Source organism: Ipomoea triloba, chromosome 5 (genome assembly GCF_003576645.1).
Source record: "Ipomoea triloba cultivar NCNSP0323 chromosome 5, ASM357664v1".
In the NCBI taxonomy this organism is placed as follows: domain Eukaryota; kingdom Viridiplantae; phylum Streptophyta; class Magnoliopsida; order Solanales; family Convolvulaceae; genus Ipomoea; species Ipomoea triloba.
Window position 1 is genome coordinate 23,154,340 of NC_044920.1, and position 12,042 is coordinate 23,166,381.

Consider the following 12,042-nt stretch of genomic DNA (forward strand, 5'->3'; position numbering starts at 1 on the left):
ATTTTAAATAGTATAGGTCTCATTGTCATCTATGATAGTCACATTGTACTCCAGTAGTAGTTCATGCTAAAATTATACTAAGTGTTTTAAGTGTCATTAATTTTTGAAATATGTCAAAACTTTTTGTGGGAGTATACTCTCTGAGTTTTAAATTTTCCCTACTTGACAATGTATTTGGTCATTGGGTTATTTGTCTAATAAGGTCTGAAAGACCTCGAATGAGGATTGATCTTTGGGTGACTGTGACTGATGACTCATGACTCATTAATTAAGTCTGCAACTTCTATTTTTAGTGTTATGCTACTCTAAAAAATGTTATGTGCTTGAAAGCCAAAAGTGAATCACATCATGATGGTTTGCCTGAAGCAAACAAATTGTGAATATTTGATAATGATGGCTCCTTATAAGTTGATAAAATGGATTTTAGAGATCATGAATGGTCTCACCATCTATACTTCTTTTTGGCATTTAATCTCCCTAAGATTGTTGAGTGCTCCAATAATTTTTGTTCAAAGCGTATGATTGCCCTATTTGATTTTACATGTCACTTGTGGTGAGTACTCATCGTGTTGCAATAATCTTTACAACTTAAAGACCCAAATTATTGTAAATTATGACATGAGCTACTGGGTTACATTGGGCACATATAATGAGTTAAATTTTTACTAATTTTGTTAGACATAGGATATATGTCAAGCATTAGTTTTCCTTTTTACATGAATATTTTCTAAAGAGTATGTGAAAGGATGTTTATTATCGTGTTTTGGGGACATCCAATTTGACATACTACTATTTTGAATTTAAATCTAACTAACTGCATATCATGATTATTCCCTCATACACCTAGTACGTGGTAAATTAACCATTCTCCATCTATGTTTTTCGTGTTAGTATGTAGTCCATATCCATATGTTACAACCATAACGTACCTCTAGGTGCTATACCTAGAACCTACGATAGGGGATCAATACATAATTGTATACGCTAATTGCATACTTTATGAAGATCGCTTCACGGCATTAGGGGGAGATATGGGCCCAAATTTAATGAAGTGTCGAGAAGTTACATGGAATGGAAATATCTTCATTATTTAAATCTACGTACTAGTTAGATTGCATTGGAAGTTTAGGAGATAATCTATTTGCGACAGTAGCAAATAATCTACCAAACATATCTATTTGATCATGTTAATCAGAAAAGAGTGACTATGTCCTATATATATTCCCCAAATTGGACCATATATATTTTCCAAATTGGACCATATATATTCCCCAAATTGGACCATATTCTACTGACGCTAGAAGTGTAGGAGACATATCGGTATAAATGATAAGAGTCCGCAACAACTAGATCTAGTTAAGAATTTTGTCACTCTTAAAATCTTTTGAAGAATTATGTCCTAAAGACGTTCGTCCAAAAGAAATTCTAGTAAACTTATAGGTATACCAAATAATTATAGTACTGAAAATACGAAATGACCAGATTCAAATATTTTTGGAAAATGACTAGAATCTGGTTGATTTAGATATTGCCATGAACATTTATGAATATGAGAGAAATTTATTATCAAAATATTATAGTTGTCGACAACATAATTACATTTACAAATTGCTCCCATTATATGATAATCTGGATCTAGAGCTAGGCACTAGAAGTGCCATGACTATTCAATGCATAAAGAAGCAATTAAGGCATAACTCAACTTGCTAAAATGTGTATTCTCTTTATAACACGTACACCATTGAATGTTAACCTTGTAGGTTACAAATGTGTGTTAATACGAAAGAGAAATAAGAATAACGAGGTAGTGTTATAAAGCAAGTTTTGTAACCCAATGGGTTCACGCAGAAACCCAAAATTGATTTTAATAAAATACAATCTCCCATGTAAGATAACGTCATTAAGTTCCGCTATATAATATCATTGGCAGAATAATAAATTTAGATATGCAGCTAATGAACGTCATGACTGCATAATTATGGGTCATTAGACGTTAATGTTTATCTGGGAAAATCCCTTATGTATTTATAATTCTCGAAATGAGAAAAGAAATGAAAATCGCAACATATTTTGTTTAATTACAAAGGCTTTACTTGAATTGAGGTAATAAGCAATTGATTGAGTAATTTCTTCATGAAGTAGGAATATGTAAATATAAATATCTATCATTATGTGCTCATGAGGGAGTTGGTAATGGAGTTATTTATCAATTATATCAGTCTATGTTGATGGCATAAATATGATTGAAGTACATAAAGAGCTTGATGATATTATCTCATGCCTAAAGATGGAGTTTGAAATGAAAAACTTGAGAAATCAAGTATTATCTCGACCTGCAGATCAAGTATCTTCTTGAAAGAATATTACACACCAATTAGCCTACATTGAGAAACGCCTTGAAGATGTTTTAGATGGATAAGTATCATTTGCTTATCACATTAATGGTTTCCAATCTCTAGAAGCAGATAATGAACCATTTAGACTCGAATAGGATAATGAGGATATTTTGCGACCAAAAGTCCATTACTTCATTGTCATTGGAGCACCAATTTAGGACCAGAAGTTCCATAATCGCATCAGGCCTGATATTGTATCTAGATGAAATTGTTAGTAACATTTAATGCTTCTTTTTGTAATGAAATAGTGTTTAACATATCCTCCAATATTTTCGAGGTACAAAGATTTTGCCATTTATGTGAGAAATCAATATGTGATTTTAATGGGCTACTTGGGTACTGACTATTTTGTTTGATCCCCATTATGCGAAGTCCCAAACTGGTTATGTTTCGTTTTACCCCCACTATTCTATATGAGACAATAAAGCTTGTGTTGCACAAATGATAAATATGTATGTTTAAAAGTATTTGACAGAACATATATAGTAACAAGATGCAACCCATGTGAGCTCCATAAGAGTCACGGGGTTATTATACATAATGTTGTCCAGAAAAGCCATGAGATTATTATACAGAATGTTCACTATAATGACAATCTTGAAGATTATACCATATTCATTTTCCTCACTTATCTTGGAACAATATTTTTATTATATTAGAACGTGAGGACTTTGAATATTGTTATCTTTAGGGGATGTGACATTTATTTGAATTGATCCTGAAGATTGGACTTCAATTAATCCTAAAAATCAACAATTGTACTCTTTTTCCTTTGATTGATGAGTTTTGATATAATTTTCTTAATTAAATATTTTTTTAACGAGGCAGCTAATGCAACACATGAACACACATATCATGTATTCTTTTTCTCACCATGTTTTTTTTCCATTGAGTTTTTCTAGTGAGGTTTTTATCGAGGCATAAATGTGAAATAGTAATGTCAAAAAGGGAAAGTTGCATATAAATACTTGAATAGATGAACCCAAAATCCTGAAAATTATACACTGATGGTTTATGATTGGTTATCCTGAAGGTTATGCCCAGAAGGCTTATGGTTGTACTCTTTTTCCCTTAAGTTTTTTTTTTCCATTGAGTTTTCTTAGCCTAAGGTTTTTAATGAGGCAACCCTGTATAACACATGTATTGAAATTCATCATGTACTTTTTTTCCCTCGACTAGATTTTTCTCACAGTGTTTTCCTAGCAAGGTTTTTAATGAGGCATACGTTTAGTAAGATAATGGCAAGGGGAGAGTGTTATTGTGTGTACCATGACCCACATGACTATGTGGACCATGCATGTAATATACATTTTTAATATACTAAAAGTACATTATTTTTGTACTGAATGTACATTATTTGATAATATATAAAAAATCATGTACTTTCAAATAATGTACTTCATGTATACAAATAATGTACTTTTAATATTGTAATAGAGTCACTAGTACTCAAAGAAAATAATGCACTTTTAATATATTAAAAATGTACTTTTTAATTATAGTTCACACAAATGTGTGAACCATGGTTTATGGAATAATGATTGCACATCAATAATATAAATTAGAGTTAATTTCAAAAATGATCTATTGACTATTGATCTTTACTAATTTTTATCTCTGATTTTCAATTGGACCATAAATAGTCAATTGACTATTGACATTTACCAACTTTCATCATCGGCTTTCAATTTGAGCATAAATGGTCCTCGACCGTTGATTTTGTTCCAAATATGGTCATCCAATTAAATATTACTTTAGTAAACATTAAATTTAAGGGTAATAATGTAAAAATTTTGGTTCTTCACATTTCCGCTAATGACGAACCGAATGTATTAAGTTTATGAACTCAATTTATCCATCTCAACAACAAGCCAATTTTTACATTATTACCCTTAAATTTAATGTTTATTAAATAAATATTTAACCAAATGACCAATTTTGAAACAAAATCAATTGTTAAGGGACCATTTATGATCAAATTGAAAGTTAATGATGAAAATTGATAAAGGTTAATTATCAAGGGACCATCTATGATCCAATTGAAAGTCTGAAGATACAAATTAGTAAATATTAATAGTCAATAAACAATTATTGGAATTAACTCTACAAATTACTTGTTAAGATCAAAACTAAAATTGTTAGAACACCTTAGTTAATATTCCCATCCTTAGCGGTAGTTATATCGTGGACCATGGTCCAAAAATGACACTATTTTTTAAAGTAAAGAGACGGTTGTCGTCACAACTTAACGGAACTCCGTAAATGAAACACAGTTTATCTCAAACGATACTGCATCACATTTGTTTTTATATTATTAAATGAAACCGCAGTTATATCGAAATAAAATTGTTGTTGTGTTGAAAGGAAACTGTAGTGTATATATAAAATGAAACTGAATAACAGTTTCACATATTTGAGTGTATATTTTTCAATAAAATTGTAATTATATCGAAATGATACTGTAGTTTTGTTGAAAGAAAACTGCAGTGTATATAAAATGAAACTGAATAATAATTTCACATATTTGAGTGTATATTGTCCAATAATGAAGTTATAGTTATGTCGAAATGATATTGTAGTTTTGTTGAAAGAAAACTGCAATGTATATAAAATGAAAATGAATAACAATTTCACATATTTGAGTGTATAATGTTGAATGAAACTGTAGTTATATTGAGATGATATTGTAGTTTGTAGTTGTTATAAAATGAATCTGAATAACAGTTTCACATATTTAAGTGTAAATTATCCAATGAAACTATAGTTATATCGAAATGATATTGTAGTTGTGTTGTAATGAAACTGTAGTTTATATAAAATGAAACTGAATAACAATTTCACATATTTGAATATATAATGTCGAATGAAATTGTAATTATATCGAAATAGAACTGTAGTTGTGTTGAAAGGAAACTGTAGTGTATAAAAAATAAAATTGAATATATTTCACAAATAGAGCTACTTTACACATAACGGCACAGACGATGCGGACAGGTGCCGACACCGTTTTGGACCATGGTACACAGTATAATTTACGCATCCTTAGTGGAAAGGGATTTATAAGTCACCTTATTGTGATTTTTGCCCAGCTATTTACCAACACCCTTCCTAGTTACTTAATGCTATCTCTTTGATTTACAACGATGATTTCAATTTGAACTTTTCTTTCTTTGGAGATGACAAGGGACTTAAAAGCAGTAATTACGTGTCTTAACAACTCGTTTGAATCGCTAGAAAATATTTGAAGGAAATGTAATTCAAATTCTATGAAAACAAATTACCAAGAAAATAGATTTCAATATTTGGTTGGTGGAAAAGAAATTGCTGGGAATATGAATTCCATTATTTGATAGAGTTTGGAATGATAAGGAATTATGAATATAAAGACCAATATGCCCTTAGTAATTAATGGTTTGACTATATATACATGTGTAATTAATCAACTTTGATGAGAGTAAAATAGTCCAAGGACTTAATACTTTCTTCCCAATCTCTTTGGAAAACAAAATACCCATCTCAGCCAAAGAATTTGTTTTCCTTCCCTTTTGGGGTGTTAAATTCAATGGAAAACATTTTCCATCCAACCAAACAAACAACATAATAACTCATTTTCCTCAACTTTTTGAAAAATCTTTTCTATGAAATTGATTTTCCATCCAACCAAACATGCCATAAATCTTAATCATTATAGATACCCTACAAGTTCGATGTTATGGTTCATTCACCTTTTCCTTTTATTCGCCAATTTTCAAGTTTCCATTTCTCACATTTTTAGACATGCTAATTAGTTTATTAATTCTCTTACTACTTCTTCATTTTGGCTTTATTGTGTTATTCTATTATTAAGTTATAAATTCATATTTGCGATGTACAAAATATATTGTATAGTCTTATATCCAAAAAAACATAAAAAAGTTAAAACAATTTTAAATAAGTAAATGAGATAAGGATCAAATAAGCCTTAGTAATCATTTTTTTTTTTACTTTTCTTTTTGAATCACAATAATTATAGTCAAGGTGTTAACTAGCTCCGTCTCATAAATGGGACAAAGACAAGCAATGGTTAGCTCATCATCATTCAATTCTGAATGAAGACAAAGTGTTTTCATCTGGACCAGGATGATAGATGATGCTTCTTCTTCGCCTAGATCAAGTGTCTTTGTCCAAATATAGACGTAGCTTAATCAAGCCATCCATAGCTACCATCAAGTAACAACGTAAATGCAGATGGTTATTAGCAACATGCTAGGCCGGTGATGGTAGCTGGCAACTTTGATGCATGGCAATCATCTTCATATTAGACAAAGAAGACCTTTGCGACATCACGCGAGCATACACATGCATATAAGCTGATATGTATGTGCGGACAAAAGTATTTAACTTGTGGTACACTGTTATTTAATAAATTCTTTAGCGTTTAATAGAGTTTTTAGTTTCTTCAAAATTGATCCTGAGCCATTTTGGTATATAAGGCTCAAAACAATTTTGCAAAGACTCATGATGTTCAGTTCATTTTAAAGTGGACCTTGAGATTATTTGGGAAGTTATGGTGTATGTTTAAGATTCCAAATTTATCAACTTAGGATTTTTGTTTATTGTCTAAGTTGTTGGAATGCTTATATCTTTGGGCTATTTTAATGAGGGTGAGCGACAGACGTGTTAACTCCAAGCTCTTAGTCGTTAGAGATAGTGTTCAAATTCAGTTATAAAGAAGTCATGGAATTGAATACAGTTAGCATTATGTTAACATTAAGAGATCTCTACTTAATGCATGCTTTTAAGTATTTTAGATATCGTACAGTGTACTCTGTTGTACAAATGTTTGGATGGTTTCTTCTTTTCAGTTGTGCACATAATATATATATTTTTAGAAACATCCCTTAAGATACCGAAAATAAACATGGTGACCCAATCTCAAAAACTTTTCTCTCCCATTAGTTGTATGTTTTTTCCAAATTTTTTTTAGACCTACCATTTTACTCAACTAAATTTTAATTATTTAAAATAAACATACCCACATTTAATTAAAATTAAACTACTAATTGCTTAAAAATTAAAACCAATTACTTACCACACAAAACAAAACTAATTAATACTATTTTAATTCTAAAATACGAATAAATAAAAACAAATAAAAAATTTATAATTATTATTTTTTAAAAATTGGCCAATGGCCGGAAACATGGTTAGTTGTTGCCATGGCAACGACCGGAATTGGCCATTGCTAGTAACAGCTAGTTGGCCACAAATTGAGAGTGTCCATTGACGACCACTCACAATCGCCCAAGTGGGCTCGTGTAATATACGCGCCCACTGGGTGGACAATGAGACGTTTTCACTATTTTTTTCTTTTAAACTCCTGCAAAGGCCAATCACCTGCAAGAGAAAAATGCACTAAAAAATCAGCTTTTCCATTAGCCAAAAATCAATGCATCTGTTTTTTCCTATAGTAAAAACCAGAAAAGAACCCCTATTGGGGTTGGACAAATTTTACTGTAGACCATGATTCGAAACGGTGTCGTTTTTTTAATGAAAACAAACGGCACCCGTTCCGTCCAATTAATTTTATTTGTATGACATATTTAGTTTCATTTTATATACATTATAGTTTCATTGAAGCACAAATAAAATATTATATTGTTTCAACTACAGTTTTATTTCACATCACTCAGTGTGTGAGACCTGTTAATGAATTTCATTTTATACACACCGCAATTTTATTACGACACCACTAATGTATAACTCTAATTCAATTACAGTTTCATTAGACAATAATCACAATATACACTCAAATGTGTGAAATTGTTATTCGGTTTTATTTTATATACATTGTAGTTTCATTACAACAGAACTAAAATATCATTTTGATATAAGTACAATTTATTTGACAATATACACTCAATATGTGAGGCATACATATTGTCATTTCATTTCAGCACAACTAAAGTATCATATCATTTTAATTTAATTACAGTTTCACTTGATAGTATACACTCAATATATGAAACTTGTTATACAGTTTCATTTTAAATACACTATAGTTTCATTACAGTACAATTAAAGTATCTCTCTAATTCAATTACAGTTTCATTTAACAATATACACTCAATATGTGAAACAAGTTATTCCGTTTCATTTTAGATACAGTGTAATTTCATTTTATTTTAAACACATCAATAATACAAGATTTATTAAATATAAAGGCCGCCATTTTTATTATTAAAGAATCAATGTCATTTTTGGACCATTATCTATTGTATATCAAATGCACTAATGCTTTAAGAATGGAGTTGGGCCCAAGCCCGAAACTCCAGATACTCCCTAAAGCTAGTCAGCTACAATTCTCAGCAATCATAATAGAAAGTTTGAAACTACAAAAAGCTAAAAATGCATTCCCTAGTCAATGCAACAATAATTAGACTAGAAGAAAAGATGTGCCGGCTTTATGAAGTGTATGTTTACATTAGGCTAATATTTTTCAATAAAATAAATAAATAAATATCCTTAGCAATAATGATTTAACTCCTTTTATTTAGTGTTGGACTTGTGAGAGACAGAGAGAGTATGTTCAGTTGTAATTTTTTTAAAATACAGTTTAATAGGATTTATTCAACAATTGTATATCAATTTTGATTGGAATATGAGCATATGACTTAAACTTGAGACTTTCGTTATAAAAATTAACAGTGATTTTATCAAATCATAATGTATTTTATTCAACTATAATTTTTAAGAATCTTTTAGATGTGTTGGAAGAAAGAAATTGTAATATGGCAAAAAGAAAAAATATAATGATTGAGCAAGAATTCGATTAAAAAAAAAGGATAAAAAATAAAAAAAGAAAGAAAGAAAGAAACAAGCATGATATATAGGAAACAAGCAAGCTGCCTAACAACCACTCAAATTTTATATTACTATTATTTTTTAATTTCATTCTTTTCAAAAAAAAAAAAACTTAGGGCACAAAAAAAACTTGTAGGGAGTTGCTTTAAGACCCTACAATGTGAGATCTATAATACTTTTCAACGAAAATGTAATAGGTAATAATACTTTTTGTTTTATAAGTATTACATTTTTACTACTACTATTTAAAAGAATAAGTAATACTTAAATAAGTAATACTTTTAAGTGAAAATGTAATGCTTGTTGGCTTAGAGAAAAGTAAGGATAATGGTCAAATAAATCTTCAAACTAGACCAAATAGCACAATTAAGTCAATGATTTTTCTAAAAAGCTCCATTAACCCATTAATAACATGCTAATAGGTCTATGATATTACTAAAATAAATTTTAGATTAAATTTTTTTCGTAAAGCATTTTATTTTATTTTTCAAGTATTTTATACAAAGTGAATAAGATGTCTAAATAAACATAAAAAATTATATTAGATCATCTCATGTAAGATGGATTTTAAATATGTAATACTTTTTAACGAAAATGTGATACTTTTTAAGGATAAATGTTAGATAAGTCATTGAACAAGACCAAATATGTAATTAAGTTTCTGATCATTTTTTTAAGCTTCAGCGAAACCCTTAAAAACCGACAAAAAACACGAGAAATATTTTACATTATTTTTAGAGTGTGTTTAGAAATCTGGAAATCATTTTTCGCGTTTCCATTGTTTGGTAAAAAGTAAAAAATGTGAGTCAAATAAAAATGATTGTTTGGTAAAAAGAAATACTCTCATTTTCTTGGAAAATGACTTTCTCTCTTTTTTGGGAAGTCATTTTCCAATTTTTACACCAACACCGTACCACTACCACTGCCACCACTACTACCACCACCACCACCACCACCATCATTTGTATTTTTATTGTAAACGCTGTTATATTTTAAATAAAACAATTAAAATATTTAATTATACAATTATTCTCATTTTCCTGAAAATGAATTAAACACATCAAGACAGTTTTCTAAAATGTAACCAAACATTGGAAATGATTTTTTTTTTTTGAAAAATGACTTGTTTTCCAAAAAATATTTTTCAGAAGTTTTAAAATTTTAAACGTATTAGGTTTTACGGTGATATGGAATAATTCCCTCATGTATCCCAGTGTATAGCAATGTACATATGTATTGAATAAATCCCAGAATTTAGGCCAAAATCCTCCTTTTATTCAGGGTTCTTGAGTAATGCAGAAGGAAGAGAAAGCATGGCCTGCTGTGAATCTTAGAGAGAAGTAGAGAGGGAAAAAACGTCCCTAACATGAAGGGTCCAAGTCCCTTTTATAGGGCTAACAATCGTACAATACGTTGGGCATACGTATAGTATTCGTAGGGCGGTATACTCGGGATATATTCCCTATCAACTAGCCCCCCAAATCCGTGCCCTGACGTCGAGTCAATGAGGAAGGGTTCGGGCTAGAGACTGACCTTACGGTCCGGGACTTGCGCCGGCTGCCTCGTTAAAAACCTTAGACTAAGGAAAAACTCAATGGGAAAAATCTTAACTAAGGAAAAAAGAGCATAACCTTAAGCACAGTCTTTTGAACTATAAGGGTCGGCTGAACTCTACCGATCTAGGTATCAAATTTATAACGCGATTGAGAGGTCGAACTTTACCGATCTACAGATCGGGCTTTGACAATCGGGGGACTGGATTTATACATGTCCCGGGGACCTCTATTGATCTTACCGATCACAAATGGTAATGTTTCTCCCGATGCCCTTTGATCGGACTAATTGGCCATAGTTGATTTGAGCTTGGTTAAACTTTGATTTAGATTACCTGGGGCGGGAAATTTGATCTGGTGGACTTATATGCCTACTATGTAGGTCTTACACCGGGATATCGTCTTGAGCTCGCCGAGCCGATGGTGGCGATGCCAACCTAATAAGGTTTATAGCGCCGGTGCTGGTAATACCGACCTAACCGAACTTAATTGCCTACTGCGTAGGGCTTATGCCGAGATATGGTCTCGGGCTTATTGGGCCGATAGTGGCAATGTCAACCTTATCGAGCTTAAGGTGTCGGTGGTGGTAATACCGACCTAACCAAACTTAATTTCCTACTACATAGGACTTATGCTGAGATATGGTATCGGGATCATCGTGCCGATGGTGGCAATGCTGACCTAATCGGGCTTCGTACACGACTAATCTGCATGCATGATCGTGTTATAATTTACAAAGCAAAGCAAACGAGGGTAATTCTTCATCGTTGGTACAAAGACCGTAGTTTTTTCTGACTTTTCGATCGTAATCGATCTTAACAATCGTAAATGGGCACCTTACTCCCAACGCCCTATAAACGGGCAAACAAATGGGCACCTTAATCCCGTGGTGGACACCCTGCTCCCACAGATCGGTTCGAGGACCGTAACGGGCACCTTGCTCCCGTAGTGGGCACTTTGCTCCCATAAAGATCAGTTCGAGGACCGTAATGGGCACCTTACTCCCACAAAGATCGGTTCGAATACCGTAACGGGCACCTTGCTCCTGTAGTGGACACCTTGCTCCCACAAAGATCGGTTTGAGGACTGTAGTGGGCACCTTGCTCCCACAAAGATCGGTTCGAAGACCGTAACGGGCACCTTGCTCTCACAAAGATCGGTTCGAGGACAGTAACGGACACCTTGCTCCCGTTACCACCCCACCCCCTACCACCCGTCACCGACCACCCACTTCCACTGCCACTACCCCA